Below are 15,963 nucleotides of genomic sequence, written 5' to 3'. Positions count from 1 at the left end.
AAGCCAGAGTCTGTAGCTGGTGGTGAAGATGAGGGAGAGGCTCTCGGGGTCAGCCAAATGCCTGAGAGGCAGGACAGGCCCAAAGGTGAGCAGCCTGACCATATCAGGTGGGCCCGGAGCTGGAGCGTGAATCCCACAGCCTGCAGAGCAGCCCTGGACTTGGGAGCCCACTTGCACCAGCCCGGTAGGACTTCAGAGATGGGTCCAGCCTCCCCTAATGTTACAGGGCTGGGGGCTGCAGATTCTGACCCCACAGTTGCTTTAGACATGCCAGATGAGCTGCGGGCAAGACACAGCCCTCTCTGTGAGATGAGCAGTCAGTCCAAATAGATACATCACGAAGGGCTGTGGAACAAACCCAGCTGTACCCTGGGGATAGACTGGCCTCTGGGGGCGGGGAACCAAGTATGAGAGGCAGGGCTCAAAATCTAGGCCCAGCCTCCACAGCATCCCCTCTGGAGAGCCCAGGGCAGTCCTGAAAGTGCAGTAGGTAGCAGGTGCACTAGGAGCATGTTTCACAAGGCACCCAAATTGCCTCTGCTCAGAGAGGCAGCCAGCTGTAAAGTGGATGCAGTAGGCAGGGTGGTGGCTGCTCCCTATGGCCAGGAGTCCAGCCCAGCACCCACCCAAGTCCACCTTTGGCTTGCTCAATTAAGTCATCCATGCTCTGGGTGCTCTGGGCCCACCCCCACGGAGGGAGGGCTTTGGGGTGACCAGGTGAACTGGCCCTTGTGGGAGGATGTAATTGATTTTTGAGCCTGGTCAGCCAGGCAGCCCCTCACCCGCATCCCCACCCCCACCTCTCCAGCCCCTTCATTCCCCAATTCTCTCACCTGCTCCCCTGCCCTGGCACTTGCCTCTGCTCACTCATCTCTTTTCCTGCTCTCAGGCTCGCCTGCTCATGTCATTGACTCTCCTGAGTCTCCATCTTTGAAAGCCACCTCCTCTCTACTTGACACATTCTCCCTGATGGCACCAGAGTACATATGCTCAAGTCCCTGCACCTCACCTTTACTCCCAGGCATGGAAGAGAGATGACATGAAAACCCAAACACCACTTGGCAAAAGATCTGGAGTATGCAGAGGGGCAGATCTGAGGCTGTGGAAGCTCTGGGGGTTCCCTGCAGCAGGCTGCATTTCAGCTGGCTCTTGAATGTGGCACTGAGCTAAGACCTCCCCCTGAAGCTCCAGACCAGGAGCCAGGTGCACCCCTCCATTTGATGTCTCAAAGGAAGCTTGCATTCTGGAGGTCTAACCTTGAACCCAGAAAATCCCCCCACCTCAGCCCTGTTTCTTCTTAGGGAAATCACCATCTCACACCCAGTTGTGCACAAAACCCACATTTGAGGAAGGGGGCTCCTGCTCTGTCCTGCTCTGTGAGTGCTCTGGATGAAACAGTGCCGAGGGGGAAAGAGTTCTGAACGTCAAGCCAAACGATGTGAGGCTTAACTCCAACTTTAACTGTGAGAGCTGTGGGTAGGGAAGGGCCCTAGTCCAGTTTGCTGTAGAAAGACCAGCCCACAACTGTATGGTACATGGATGGCAGGGGCAGAGTATGGATGGAGAGACAAGGAGGGCCAGGCTGGGTTGGTACAGACATGGCTTTAGCTGTGGAGATGAAAGGACAGACAGGACTCAGTGGCTACTTGGATGAAGCAAGGTAGGGATTGAGAGACACTCAGTTTTCTATCAGATATATAGAGCTAGGGATGCCATCCATTGCTCAAGACAAGAAAAGGAGGAAGACCTCTGACATGGGAGAATATAGATAAGCTCTGTCTTGAATGTCATTTGAAATCCCCAGGGAGAGCCAGGCCTGCTAGCACGTTCACCGCTTCAGTGCCCTCAAGGCACCTGTGCTCCCTGGTTCTCTGGGCTCTCCCTTCATGGCTGTCAGCTGCAGTGGGGGCAGTTGCACAAGGGCCTGGCAGGTCTGTGTTTTTCTAGGGGACTGCCGTGTGGCTAAGACCAAGCAGCAGCTGATGAACACCTTTCTGAACAAAACTGGTTACCACAACCTGATCTTTCCAGCCACCAGCTCCTCCCAACTTATCTCCATCAAGATGGAGCTCTCCCTAGCCCAGTGCATCAGCGTGGTAGGTGCAGAGAGCAGCTGTGGCTCAGGCAAAGATGCAGCTCATGCCCAAGCCCTAAGCAATCATTGGCCAGAGGAATGACATGACTAGAGTTGACTTAGACTTACTGATACATGGAAGGGAGGCTGCAGGAGTGTCCCTGAAGTTTATAGGTGTTCAATATTTAATGAAATCATGGTTTTGTTAAGAAATGAGGGTGGAAGAGGGATGGCCACTGGGTAGGCAGCCAATGGGCCGGCACAGACTCTGCTGTGTCTCCAGCATGACCATAAGCTTCTCCTCCTCATCCTCACAGCCCATCATCCTATGCTCTCCCCCAGCTTGCTCAACAGGTGACTTTACATGCTCCCTACTTAGAGAAAGTAAGAATCAGATTGGGGGGACTGATGGATACAGAGGACCAAGTGTAGGGGCAGGACCAGAGGCAGTGCAGCCCATACTAAGCCAGGCAGGGGAGGATCTGGATGGTGGGTGGGTCTGCTACAGGCGAGTAAAGGAGGCACAGATGGCGGCACTCCCAGGGACCAGTGTCAGGGGCTCCATATGTGGATGTGTGCAGAGGTGGAGGTGCTGAGAAGGGAGAAGGTGCAGGGAATTTCTCTTCTCTCTACTGCCTGAGTTGGAGATATCAGAGGGAACCATGGCCCATTGTAAACTAACACAATGTTCCCACCCTCAAGGTTAGAACCCTGACCCTGGAAGCAGCTGAGGTGAGCATTCACATGGGGAGTGCAGAATGCTGTGTTCAGCAGGGAGAAGGAGGTCACCAAGGAGGCTAACCCTCCTCTGTCCAGGTGGCTGTCTTCTGACACGCCAGCCTCTCTGTAGCAGTTGATTCCCACACACCCAGCTTTGGCCCAGGCTGCTTTGGCCAAATTAATGAGCAACTCCCTCTCCCAGGAGGAAGCTGAAGGATGGGGAGGGTAGTAGAGCTGTGTATGCTCTGCTCCCTCCCTCCACAGTCAGACAGGAAGGGAGGGGGCTTTCAGCCAGGCTCACCCAGGCTGGGATCTGAGTGTCAGTGTCTAGCCAAGGGCTTCTGGCTTAATGCCACTTCTAGCTGCTGCCACTCTAGTGAGGGTGAAGGAGCAAGAGGCACCGCCATACTTCCAGGCTCAGGCTGCCTGGCCAGATCTGGTCTGTGGGCCCTGTAGGCTGGTAGAAGCCATCAGGAGGAGGAGGGGATGCAGCCACCAGGCCCACCCCTGCAAGTTCTATTTCTGAAAGCTTGGGTATACAGCGAGTATTAGGCTGTGGGCTGCTGGGCAAAGGAGGAGTGTTTATTTTCAGGGTTTATCTATTGAATTGGTGAGGGAGGGTTATAGATACAACAGTTTAAAGATGCCAAGTTTGAGAGAGCAGGCAGGGATTTAGTGCTGGGGAAGGAAGCAGGCTTGTGAAAGCAGTTCTTGTGGGAAGGCCAGAGTCCTGTACCAATGTCCTCAGCACGTTCAGCAGCTGCTGGGGGAGTGCAGGACAGTATTGAAGCACAGAACATTCTAGATAGAAATGTTCTGTATCTTGAAAGCAGGTGGGTTGCATCGGTAATGCATTTGTGAAAACTCATCAAAATGTACACTTCAGATCTGTGCATTTCACTGAATATAAGTTATACTTCAAATTAAAAATTCTTTTTTGAGACAAAGTGTCACTAGGTAACGAGGCTGGAATGCAGTAGTGCAATCTCAGCTCACTGCAACCTCTGCCTCCCTGGTTCAAATGATTCTCCTGCTTAAGCCTCCCAAGTAGCTGGTAATACAGGCACACTCCACCACACCCTCAAGTGACTGTTAATTCAGAGAAATTTACTTGTCTTAAATTACATCAGGTCATATTTCCTCTTCGCAGTATTGAGTCAGAAACTTGAGTTCCTATTTACTATATGTGAAAAGCATCTGAATACACTTCACTGGTGCAAATTAGCTATTAGAACAGCTTGCTCTTTTCATTATATTAACTGGATTAAAAAGAACAAAATGCCATGTATTGGCATCACTCCTTAAATCAACTTTGTTTTTTCTGCTTCCGAATTAGAATTCCATAGGTCAGATTTATACTCAAACGGCCATAAAAAGTATTGGAAACTTCTGGAAAAAATATAATCCTTAGACAGTCTCAAAAATGTTCTATGGATTCCATAAATAATGATCTCCTAAGGAAAGACTTCTGTCAGAAAGATATTTAAGATTGATATGTCTTCACTAATGCCCGCACATGTAAACAAAAATAGAAAACTTTTCAGGTTAAGGTTTAAGCTTAAGCATTTTGTTTGTAGTAAAGACACTTTCTTACCAGAAAATATTGTATTCAGATAAAAACAGACTTCAAGATTGTTTCGTTACTTCAGAACAATACAATCTGGCTGAATTATGCATTTTCTGCACCTTAATACATGCTTAGTTTTTATTCCAGATCAAGTGTTCATACTTTGAGTATATCTAGAGTTATAACAGGTTTAGTAATGTCTTTCATTCTTAGAATATGATTAGAAAGCTGATTTTAACAGGAAACACTCAATTTAATGTGAACATACTGTTCTTTTAAAGGGTGTTTCTCTGCCTTATGGAGAAAGCATGTTAGGAAAACAAGATCCTGTTTACTCTTCCTTTTTTTTTTTGAGATGGAGTTTCGCTCTTGTTACCCAGGCTGGAGTGCAATGGCGCGATCTCGGTTCACGGCAACCTCCGCCTCCTGGGTTCAGGCAATTCTCCTGCCTCAGCCTCCTGAGTAGCTGGGATTACAGGCACTCACCACCATGCCCAGCTAATTTTTTGTATTTTTAGTAGAGATGGGGTTTCACCATGTTGACCAGGATGGTCTCGATCTGTTGACCTCGTGATCCACCCACCTCGGCCTCCCAAAGTGCTGGGATTACAGGCTTGAGCCACCGCGCCCGGCCTACTGTTCCTTGTCTTTCATTTGAAATAAGCAGGAGCAGATGAAGACAGACAGGAGTGCAGTTTTGAAAATACCTCTGAAATGGTGTAGCTTGTTTCAGAGCCATTGTTTCACCTGGAAAGCCTTCTTAGTATACTCTAGCAATTCCAAAAAATTTTTCTAAACCTCAAAAAAATTTTTCTAAACTTCATATCCACTGTTAATCCCTTTTTTCTTTGGCCTTGGCTATCCTTATACTTTCTTTAAAAAAGAGAAGCAAAAGTCAAATCTGATTTCAGCATGTAAGCAGGCAGAAAATAAACAGCTAGAGTAGCTGGGGTTGCTGTCTTTCAAAAATGCTCAGACCAGCTCTGTTATGGTGACCCCAACCCAGGCAGTACTGAAGAAATTATCACAAAGAGTGCAAAGTGAGAGCAAAGAACTACCAGCATTCTCAGCTAAAAGCCTCAAGCAGAGGCTGACCCACGGATTTATTCTCTCAACGGGTGATTATTAACAAGTAGGTGTTCTGGGTTTTGTCAGAACAATGATAAACTAAGCAGGCAGCTGGTAACTGCTTACCACTAATCAGACAAACTAGAAAACATTCTCCAAGAGGGAGCAATGGGGGCAGGGTCATATATCCCATTTAAAAACATTAGTTTAATGTACAATATGAGTAGATTGCCTACTATTTTAGCACACCCTGAGCAGTTTTCCACTTGGGGACAAGCTTGGTTTTCCATGCTATTCTCAGTAAGCAATATACTCCATAATACACGTTAGACCTGTTCTCAGCAAAGGCTTCTATTATGGCATTTCTAGTTGTAAAGAAAAATAAACAGATAACTGTGAGAAGTTTTTGCAAATCTTTTCTCTAAAAAAAATGGAAAGCTATTTTCAGGATAAGGTTTAAGCTTAAGTATTTTGTTTTTAGCAAAGACTTTACCAGAAAAAAATTCTATTCATATAAGAAAAGTGACTTGAAGACAGAAGGTTTCTGTATTTACTTCAGAACAGTACCAAAGTTCAGCAATGTCTTTTGTTTTTAGAATACAATTAGAGTGCTGATTGCTAACAGAAAACACTGAATTTGAACATACTATTCTTTTCAAGACGGTTTCCCTGCCTTACAGAGAAAGCATGTTAAGAAAACAAGATCCTGTTTTCTGCTTACTATGTCTTGTCTTCTTACTTGAAATAAGGAGAATGAAAAAGACACAACAGAGTGCAGTTTTGCAAATAGCGGACATGGTGTGGCTTATTTCAGAGCCATTATTTCACCTGGAAAGTCTTCTTAGTCTACTATAAAAATACCAATTCTGAAAAAACTAAACTTCAAATATTTCCAAACTTCAGATCCACTGTCAATTCTTTTCTTTGGTCTTTGCCTATCCTGTTTCTTAAAGTGACACCATAGACAGAAGTATGATTTCAGCATGAAAGCAGGCAGAAAAAACAGTAGCTGAGTGTCCAGCGATTGCTGTCTTTCAGGAACGCAGAGACCAGCTCTGTCATGGAGACCCCAACCCAGGAAGTGCTGAATTAAACACAAAGACAGCCTGCCAGGTGAGAGCAGAGAGCTACCAGCATTCTGAGGTGAAAAGCCTCGGAGGCTGACCCACGTATTCTCTGAACAGGTGATTCTTATTTACAAGGTATTCTGTGTTTTCTCATAGAACTATAAACTAGGCGGGCAGCTGATGCCTGCTTACCACTAATCAAACAAACTAGAAAGCATTCTCCAAGAGGGAGCTATGAGGGCAGGGTCATATATCCCGTTCTTAAAAAATTGTTTTAGCTAGTGTATGATATGCATACATGGCCTATTATTTTAGAATACCCTGAGCAGTTTTCCTCTTGGGGGTCAGCTTGGTTTTCCATGCTGTTCTCAGTAAATGATATTATCCATGACACATTAGACCTGTTCTCAGCACAGAAAGACTTCTATTATAGCATTTCTAGTTGTAGAGGAAAAGAAATCAGTAACTATGAGGGAAGTTTTTGCAAAGCTCTTTTCTCTAAAAGAAAGTTATTTTTATGATAAGGTTTAAGCTTAAGCATTTTGTTTTTAGCAAAGACTTTACCAGAAAAAAATTTCTATTCAGATAAGTGACAAAGATGGAAGGTTTCCAGTACTTACTTCAGAAGAGTACAAGTCTGGCTGAATTACACTTTCTCTGCCCCTCTATACATGAGTTTTCTGTTTATTACAGAGCAAGCGTTCACACAAGTTTACTTTGAGTTGCTTTAACAAGTTTAGTAATATCTCTTAAAATATGAGTAGGTGCCGATTGCTTACAGAAAACACTGAATTTGAACATACTCTTAAGAAGAAAAGCATATTAGGAAACCAAGATCCCTCGTCCTTTCATTTGAAATAAGCAGAAGGAAAATGAGAAGACAGGGACCAGAGTGTACAGTTTTGAGAATACCTGACATAGTGTGGCTTATTTTAGAGCCATTATTTCACCTGGAAAACCTTCTTAGTCTACTACAAAAACATCAGTTCTGAAAAAAACTCCCTAAACTTCAGACAAAAATTTTTCCAAACTTCAGATCCGCTCTGTTAATTCCTTTCTTCTTTGGCCTTTGCCTACCCTGATAACTTCTTCAAAAAAAGAGAAGCAAAAGAAGTATGATTTCAGCATGGAAGCAGGCAGAAAATCAACAGCTAGAAAAGTGTCCAGGAATTGCTGTCTTTCAGAAATGCGGAGACTAGCTCTGTCATGGAGAACCCAACCCAGGCAGCGCTGAAGAAATTAAGAAACAAAGTCAGAGTACAAAGTGAAAGCAGAGAGTTCCCAGCGTTCTGAGCTGAGAACCGGAAGCAGCGGCTGACCCACCTAGTTAGTCTCTCTGAACAGGTGTTTCTTATTAACAGGCAGGTGTTCTGTTTTCTCATAGAACAAATATAAACTAGGCAGGCAGCGCATGCCTGCTTACCAGTAATCAAAGACAAACTAGAAAGTGTTCTCCATAAGGGAGCAATGGAGCAGGGTCATATATCCTGTGTTTAAAGAATTGGTTTAACTAGGGTATGATATGCAACATTGTCTACTATTTTAGAATGCCTTGAGCAGTTTTCCACTTGGGGGCCTGGCTTGGTTTTCCTTGACATTCTCAGTAAACAGTTAATTCATAACACACATTAGGACCTGTTCTCAGCACAGAAAGGCTTCTATTATAGCATTTCCGTTGTAGAGGAAAAGAAAAAGGTAACTATGTGGGAGTTTCAGCCTCATAATTCTGGGAATGGGAAACTGTTTTTCTTTCACAGCTGAAATTCCTATTCAGAAAGAAAATCCTGTGGGAGGAAAGTTTAATTCTTTAAGACATTTGCTCCTACAGCTCTCAATTATAAACAGCAAAAACAAAACAATGGAGTTTTAAAATCCTGTTAGGTACATTTAAAATCAAAAATTAAGAAATGGATGTTTTTTTGCTTTTAATATAATCCTAGTCACTAAAAGAAAAACTGTTTTAAAACTTTTCTTTCTATATTTTTTCAAGAATGCAGTTTAAAAGTTAATAAATCCAGCTACTAGGTCAGCTGAGGCAGGAGGATAACTTGAGTCCAGTAATTTACATATATCTGCCAGAGGGAAAAAAGCATCAGTCAGCATCTTTACTCTCTTTAAATGTGGCTTTATACTAGGCTCTTATTGGATGTAGGATTCTTGATACAAGAGTCTTTGGATATAGAATTTGCAAGTATTTCCTCTCATTTTGTAGGCTGTCTTTTTACTCTCTTAATAGTGTTCTTTAATATACTGAAGTTCTCATTTTTATATGGTCCAATATATCTGTTGATTTTCTTTTCTTGCTTGTGTTTTAGTGTCATATTGCCAAATAAAATGTCATGAGTATTTACCCCTATGTTTTATTTTACAAGTTTCATGGTTATTAGCTCCTTATTAACTCTTAAGTTCAGAGGTACAAGTGCAGGTTTGTTACACAGGTAAGCTTCTGTCATGGGAGTATTCATACAGGTTATTTAATCCTCCAGGCATTAAGCCTCGTACCCATTAGTTATTTTTTATGATCCTCTCCCTCCTCCCATTCTCCATCCTCCAAAAGGCTCTAGCATGTGTTGTTCCCTTCTATGTGTCCATGTGTTCTCGGCATTTGGCTCCCGCTTGTAAGAAAGAACATGTGACATTTGGTTTTCTTTTCCCATGTTAGTTTGCTAAGGATAATGGCTCCCGGAGTCATTCCTGTTCTTGCAAAGACATGATCTCATTGTTTGTGATGATGCATAGTATTCCATGATACATAGTATTCCATATGTACCACATTTTCTTTATCCAGTCTGTCACTGATGGGCATTTAGGTTGATTCCATGGCTTTGCTTCTATTGTGAATAGTGCTGCAAGTTATCCAAGTGTGCATGTGCCTTTGTATTCCTTTGTGTCTATACACAGTAATGGGATTGCTAGGTCCAAGATATTTCTGTCTTTGTCTTTGAGGAATTGCCACACTGTGTTTCACACTATCTGAACTCATTTATACTAGAGCTTTGATCCACTTTGAGTCAAGTTTTGTGTGAGAAGACCTCTCTGTTTTGCAAGTGACTATCCAATTGTCTTTGCATCATTTGTTGAGGAGACTGTTTCTTTTCCCATTGAATAGTCTTGGCTTTCCTGTTCAGAATCAACTGGCTGTAGGTGGTTTATTCCTAGACTCTCAGTTCTTCTACACTGACACATATGTCTATCCTTAGGTGGTGTGTGAATGATACTGACCACTGAAATGGTGACTCTGGGAACACTGGTGAGTCTCCATTCCATATGAATTACTGTCTCTTCTCTCACTCTAGACCTCTGTCAGTCTCAATCATCAGTCCTCAGAGACTGTTTGTATCTTTTTACATAGAAAAAGATGCTATTTTAGATTCATCCATTTGTTGTCTTTTGCAACCAACTCTTTGTCCTTTCTTAAACATGGTGCTGAACTGAAAGATGAAGTTTTAAACTGGTCTACAGCCTCCCTCTTCCCCCATCTTTGTGTTTTTCCATTTCTCACTTGATGTTTTGAAAGCCTTGACTGTCTTTAGAACATCAGCATTTCCTTCTTATTCTACTCTCTTCTTTTCTTCTCATCACTCTTCCCCCAACCTGGCATGCAGAGTGGAAGATGTGGATGGGATGTTTTTAAGTTTTTTAGAGTGGTTATATGACTTAGTGTTTAGTAGGTTCTAGAGTTAGTCCCCTAAAATAAGAATCTGACTGACGTTTTTTAGTTGTGTGTTCTGAAACAAATTATTTAACTTCTCTGTTTTCTAGTCTTTAAATGGCAAACTAATATTAACAAATTAAGTGTAAATACATAAACAATAAATGATTATGTACATATTCAGTCCTTAGAGTACACAGGTGCTTCCAGCCTTTCCAGCATACAGATTGTATTAGTCTGTTCTCGTGCTGCTAGTAAAGACATACCTGAGGCTGGGTAATTTATAAAGAAAATAGGTTTAATTGACTCACAGTTCCACATGGCTGGGGAGGCCTCACAATCACGGCAGAAGGTAAAGGAGGAGCAAAGTCACATCTCTTATGTGGCAGCAGGCAAAAGAGCTTGTGTAGAAAAATTCCCCTTTATAAAGCGGAGTAATCCCAGCACTTTGGGATGCCAAGCTGGATGGATCACCTAAAGTCAGGAGTTTGAGATCAGCCTGACCAATATGGTGAAATCACGTGTCTACTGAAAATTAAAAAATTAGCCAGGCATTTTGGTGGGTACCTGTAATCCCAGCTACCCAAGCGGCTGAGAAAGGAGAATCACTTGAGCCCAGGAGACAGATGTTTCAGTGAGCCGACATCGTGCCACTGCATTCCAGCCAGGGCAACAGAGCAAGACTATCTCAAAAAACAAGCAAAAAAAAAAAAAATTTTTTTAAAGTAAAATCATCAGATCTCATGAGGCTTATTCACTGTCACAAGAACAGCATGGGGAGCCCCCACCCAATTCAATTACCTCCAACTGGGTCCCTCTGAAGACACATGGAAATTATGAGAGCTACAATTTAAGATAAGATTTGACTGGAGACACAGCCAAACCATGTCACAGGTTATGAAACAAATTTGTTCTAGCAGGCCAGACTTGAGATGAGCTCCTTGACCATCCCAAGGAAGAGTGGTAACAGATGCAAGTTGTTTTATGCATCAGGAAAACAGGAGGGCTAGACATCACTTATTAGTCAGCACAAGTTAATCAAGTCACAAGCCTTGCTGGCCTCCACCTCAGCTCAAAAAGCTGACTTAATTGAACTTACCAGAGCCCTGCAGTTGAGAAAAGATTCAAAGTTAACATTTACACTGATTCTAAGTATGATTTTTGTGGTGCTTCATGCTTATGCTGCAACTTGGAATGGGTAGGGACTCCTGACCACAGAGGGCTTTCCCATACAACGTCACTCAGATTTTGAGCTTGTTAGAATGCTGCTTGGCTGTCAAAGAAAAGTGACTATAATTCATTGCAGAGGACGTCAAAAGAGAGATTGGCTGTGTTAAAAAAAAATGCCCTTGCAGATGGGGTAGTCAAGGTCACTGCACTGAAAGGGCCAATGAAGCTGATGGGCATGCTGGTCAGCATACCCAGAGATGGGCCAAAATGCTTCGAAGAAGAAGAAAAATGGGCCAGGGAATGCAGTTTAGCCCAGAACCCCTCCAGCTGGCTGACTTATGCTAATATATTACTAATGCCATGTACTAATCATAGGAAAATAATTAAGCACTTACATGATTCTTTTAACCCTAAAAAGATTGTTTGTTTCCGTTAATGTCTCATTGGTTTATGACAATGAATCTTTTCAAGACACTAAAACAGGTGACTCTGCCCTGAGCTCTGTGCCTGAAATAACCCAAACAGCCAGCAATTTTCTCCTCTAGTTTAACATGTCTGACGTTGAGAATCCTCTCCAGGTGAGAACTGAAAACTCTAATTTACTCAGATGCCTTTGTGTAGGACATTCAAGTATTTGCTAATACTTACTGATACCTTCACTGGTTAGATCAAGGCGTTCCCCATGCTGTCTGAAAAGTGTTCGCCAGAAGATACTATTTCTCCGTTTGGATCATCTAAAAGTCTATAAAGTGACAATGACCCATCTTTCACATCGGGTATATCCCAATACCTATCCTCAGCTTTAGGAATCAAATATCACCTTCGCTCTGTGTGGAGACTGTAGTCCTCTGGAAATGTGAAAGAACTAATAATACTCTCAAGACGACTCTAACGAAATCAGAGGCCTGACCACCTCTAACACCCATAGCTTACTATGAGTTTGAGCTGCTCCAAAGGAAAACTTATAATTAGGTCCTGTTGAGTTGGCATACAGAAAGCCTTTCCTAACCACAGATCTCCTAAGAGATGAAAGGACTCATCTCTTCTCAATCACAAAAATATGTCATCAACCTAGGACAGGTGCAAAGGCACTCTGTGGATATGGAAACAAAAGCCTTTCCCTTCCACACGGGAAGAAAACTCAGTTTCAGCTCAGCTAGGTATTTAATCTTATTGAAGACATGGGAAGAAGTTCTCCAGTTGACCAGCTTTTCCCAATGTGGAAAGGTCCTCAGCAAGGCCACCTGATCTCTCCAATAGACGTTAAACTCCAAGGGATTCACAGGTGGGTATACCCATGGAAAAGAAAGCTGCTTCTTATTCTGGGAGCCCAATCCAAGGCTGCGGGAGGTGGTTGCGGGGCTCCTTAAGCATTGGCAGACTGCAGGCTGAATCATTGTGTGATTGCCTCTCCTTTTCAAGTTTCTTCTGCTGCCCATAGTCCCGACTTGGCCATGAGGGAGATCATGCTCACCCAAACCAGACACTGCAGGAACCATATCGGTGTAAAGGTTGGCAGCCAGGGGTCTAATCTAAGGGCACAGCTAGGGTCTGCAGGGTGGCTGGTGAAGATGTTGGCAGTGGAAGCAGTGGCACCTCTGCATTGCGATCCCTGGGCTCCCTGCCCAGGATTCGGTGGAGCTGTGTGGCTGGCAAGACTGCCAGGTTGAACCTCACGGGACTTAGTGGCCTGAGGGTGGGGATGGAAGTGGGAGAGGGACTGGAGCAACTCCAGCTCCCTGAGCTCTGTGACTCAGCCCTGGCCTGTCTGGCCTCTTGCATCTCTCAAAGTTCTGGGAGGTGATATCTGATGAACATGGCATCGACTCCACTGGCACCTACTGTGGGGACAGTGACCTGCAGGTGGAGTGCATCAATGTGCACTACAACGAGGCCAGTGATGAGACCCAGTCTTGCCCCAATAGCTCTCCTGGGAATGCTGGCCTCTCCTTACCGATGCCTTCCCATTCCCTTCATGTGGCAGGTATGTGGCTTGCGCTGTGCTTGTGGATTTGGAGCCAGGCACCATGGACTCCATGCGCTCGGGGTCCTTTTCTTTGGTGAGCTGTGGATGAGGACTGGGCTGCGGCTCCTTAGCCAGGGCAGTTCAAAATCAATGAGTGCCTCAAGGTCATCTCTATGGGAACTGTGGAATCGGGGCCCCTGAACACCCTGCCATCCTCTGAGTCACTCAGTCTTCCTTTCCTAAATGGGCTTTGGGGGAGGAAGGCCCAGGTGTCTCCTCAACTTGGGGAGCTGATGTAATCTTCCTGCAAGGAGCTGAGTTGAGACCATGACTACAGCCTTCCCATTGCCTGGGAATGGGCAGGAGCCACCTGCAGCGAGTCTGTTGTTGGCTGTCTCAGGATTGGCTCCTGATCTAGATTCTAACAAGTAAGGCTGCTGTCCTGTAACTTAGCAGGAGGGGGTTTTATTTGTTCCACATGAAGGGTGAATGGTGCTTTCACCTCACGTATGACACTTGGCCCTTTTTGCACCATTGTAAATGGTGGTGACCGCCATTTACCTGGCCATCAAGTGACTGGCTGTACTACCTTACAGGTAAATGTGGGGCCAGTAACAACTGGGCTAGTGGGTACTACACGGAAGGTGCGGAGCTGATGGAGTTGGTGATGGATGTTGTGAGAAGAGAGGCTGAGAGCTGTGATTGCCTACACGGTTTCTAGCTGACCCACTCCCTGGGTGGGAGGATTGGGTCTGGGATGGGTACACTTCTCATGGGCAAAATTTGGGAGGAGTACCCAGACAGCATCGTAAACACATTCAGTGTCCTGCCTTCGCCCAGGGTGTCAGACACAATGGTGAAGCCCTACAATGCCACTCTTTCCATCAACCAGCTCATAGAAAATGCAGATGAGACATTATGCATTGATAATGAAGCGCTCCATAACGTCTGTTCCAGAACCTTAAAACTGACCACACCCACCTATGGTGACCTGAATCACCTGGTGTCTGCTACCATGAGTGGGGTCACCATGTGCTTGCACTTCCCGGGCCAGCTGAATGCCAACCTGTCGAAGCTGCCTGTGAACATGGTTCCATTTCCTGGGCTGCACTTCTTTATGCCTGGCTTTGCCTCACTGACCAGCCACAGTACCGGGCCCTGACTGTGGCTGAGCTCACTCAGCAGCTGTTTGACACTAAGAATATGATGGCCAACTGTGACCCCCGACATGGCCGCTACCTAACTGTGGCTGCCATTTTCAGAGGTCACATGTCCATGAGGGAGGTGAATGAGCAAATGCTCAATATCCAGAACAACAGCCACTTTGTTGAGTGTCTCCCTCACAATGTGAAAAGAGCCGTCTGTGACATCCCACCCTGGGGGCTAAAAATGTCGGCCGCCTTCATTGGTAACAACACAGCGGTCCAGGAGCTCTTCAAACACGATGCCGAACAGTTTACAGCTATGTTCAGGTGCAAGGCCTTCCTGCACTGGTACACGAGTGAAGGGGTGGATGAGATGGAGTTCACCGAGGCCAAGAGCAACCTTAACGACCTGGTGTCAGAATATCAGTAATACCAAGATACCACAGCTGAGGAGGAGGTAGCCTAGAAGCTTCCTTTTCCAGGTAAAGGGAGAAGTAGTGTGGATTCTTTAGTGTATTCTGATAGCCATTGTTACTTCTTTGTATCTCTTTAAGTCTTTACATCTCCTCCTGCTACATTTTAACCATTTTTATAATGTGTAGTTTGGCCTAGTGATTTTTATGGCACTTGGTTTCACCTCCACTTCTTTCTATAGGCCCCTGGGTACTGCTTCCAGATGGGCATAGTGGTCCTGCTAGGCTGCAGCTGTCTTGGGCTTGTCACATCCCAGGAACAAGCAGTCCAGTGGCTCCTGGAGGGGTCGGCATGGGCTGTAGACATGGCAGGCAGGCTTCACACAAACTTGGGGCTGGCCTGGGCCTTGGGCAGCTACTTGGTGGGAAACCTGTTTCTGAAGGTAAGCCTTGGTTTATCCTATTTACCAAACTTCCAGGGGGCCAACTGGGCCTGTTTGTGGAATTTTATAAGTGGTCAGTGACCCTGGTGTATAATGTCCCCAGTGTATCACCTCAGGGTAGGAATGTGGTTGGACAGTTGGCCCTGAACCAGCAATGAAGGGTAGGCAAGCAGGGCCCCAGCCACCCCCTTACTATAATGGCCTGTGTGTGTCTGTGTGGCCTCACTCTTTTAATGAGGTGGGCATGGGTATCTGGTAGGAGTTAGTAGGCAGGAATTGAGCCTACCATATACTCACATGCAGTGAACCCTATAAATAAGGGGATTCGGTCATGAAGGCCATAGATAAGGTTGCTGGCCTGCATGCTTGGGTAGTCTCGGTCCAAAGGCACAGATGGGGTTTCTGAACAGGGCCTGGGGAGACAAGCAGGTGCTCACAAGTGCTGTTTTCCTCAGCAGGCAACCAGTGAGAATGACCTAGCGAAGGTCTGACCTGCCCCAGTCTGGAGGGTTGATGTTCTCTGGAAAGTTGGCTAATGGGCACTCTCTCCTGTCTGCCTGACTCCCACTCCAAAACTTCAGGGCAAAAATAATCCAAGATTGTCGGGATGAGACTTGTGAGGGTGGTACCCTTGGGGATGGATCCTTTAGCCCAGGACCCTAGCCCGGCAGAGTCTCT

At 45.2% G+C, this 15,963-nt stretch overlaps 1 pseudogene; it reads left to right on the top strand.

Moving 5' to 3' along the window:
* The first annotated feature begins 1,598 nt into the window (after window positions 1–1,598).
* LOC118147734 (tubulin beta-8 chain-like) lies at window positions 1,599–14,895 on the top strand (annotated as a pseudogene).
* Window positions 14,896–15,963: the final 1,068 nt, after the last annotated feature.

Source organism: Callithrix jacchus, chromosome 15 (assembly GCF_049354715.1).
Source record: "Callithrix jacchus isolate 240 chromosome 15, calJac240_pri, whole genome shotgun sequence".
In the NCBI taxonomy this organism is placed as follows: Eukaryota; Metazoa; Chordata; class Mammalia; order Primates; family Cebidae; genus Callithrix; species Callithrix jacchus.
The sequence above is the reverse complement of the archived record's forward strand: the minus strand, read 5'-3'. Positions and strand labels throughout refer to the sequence as shown.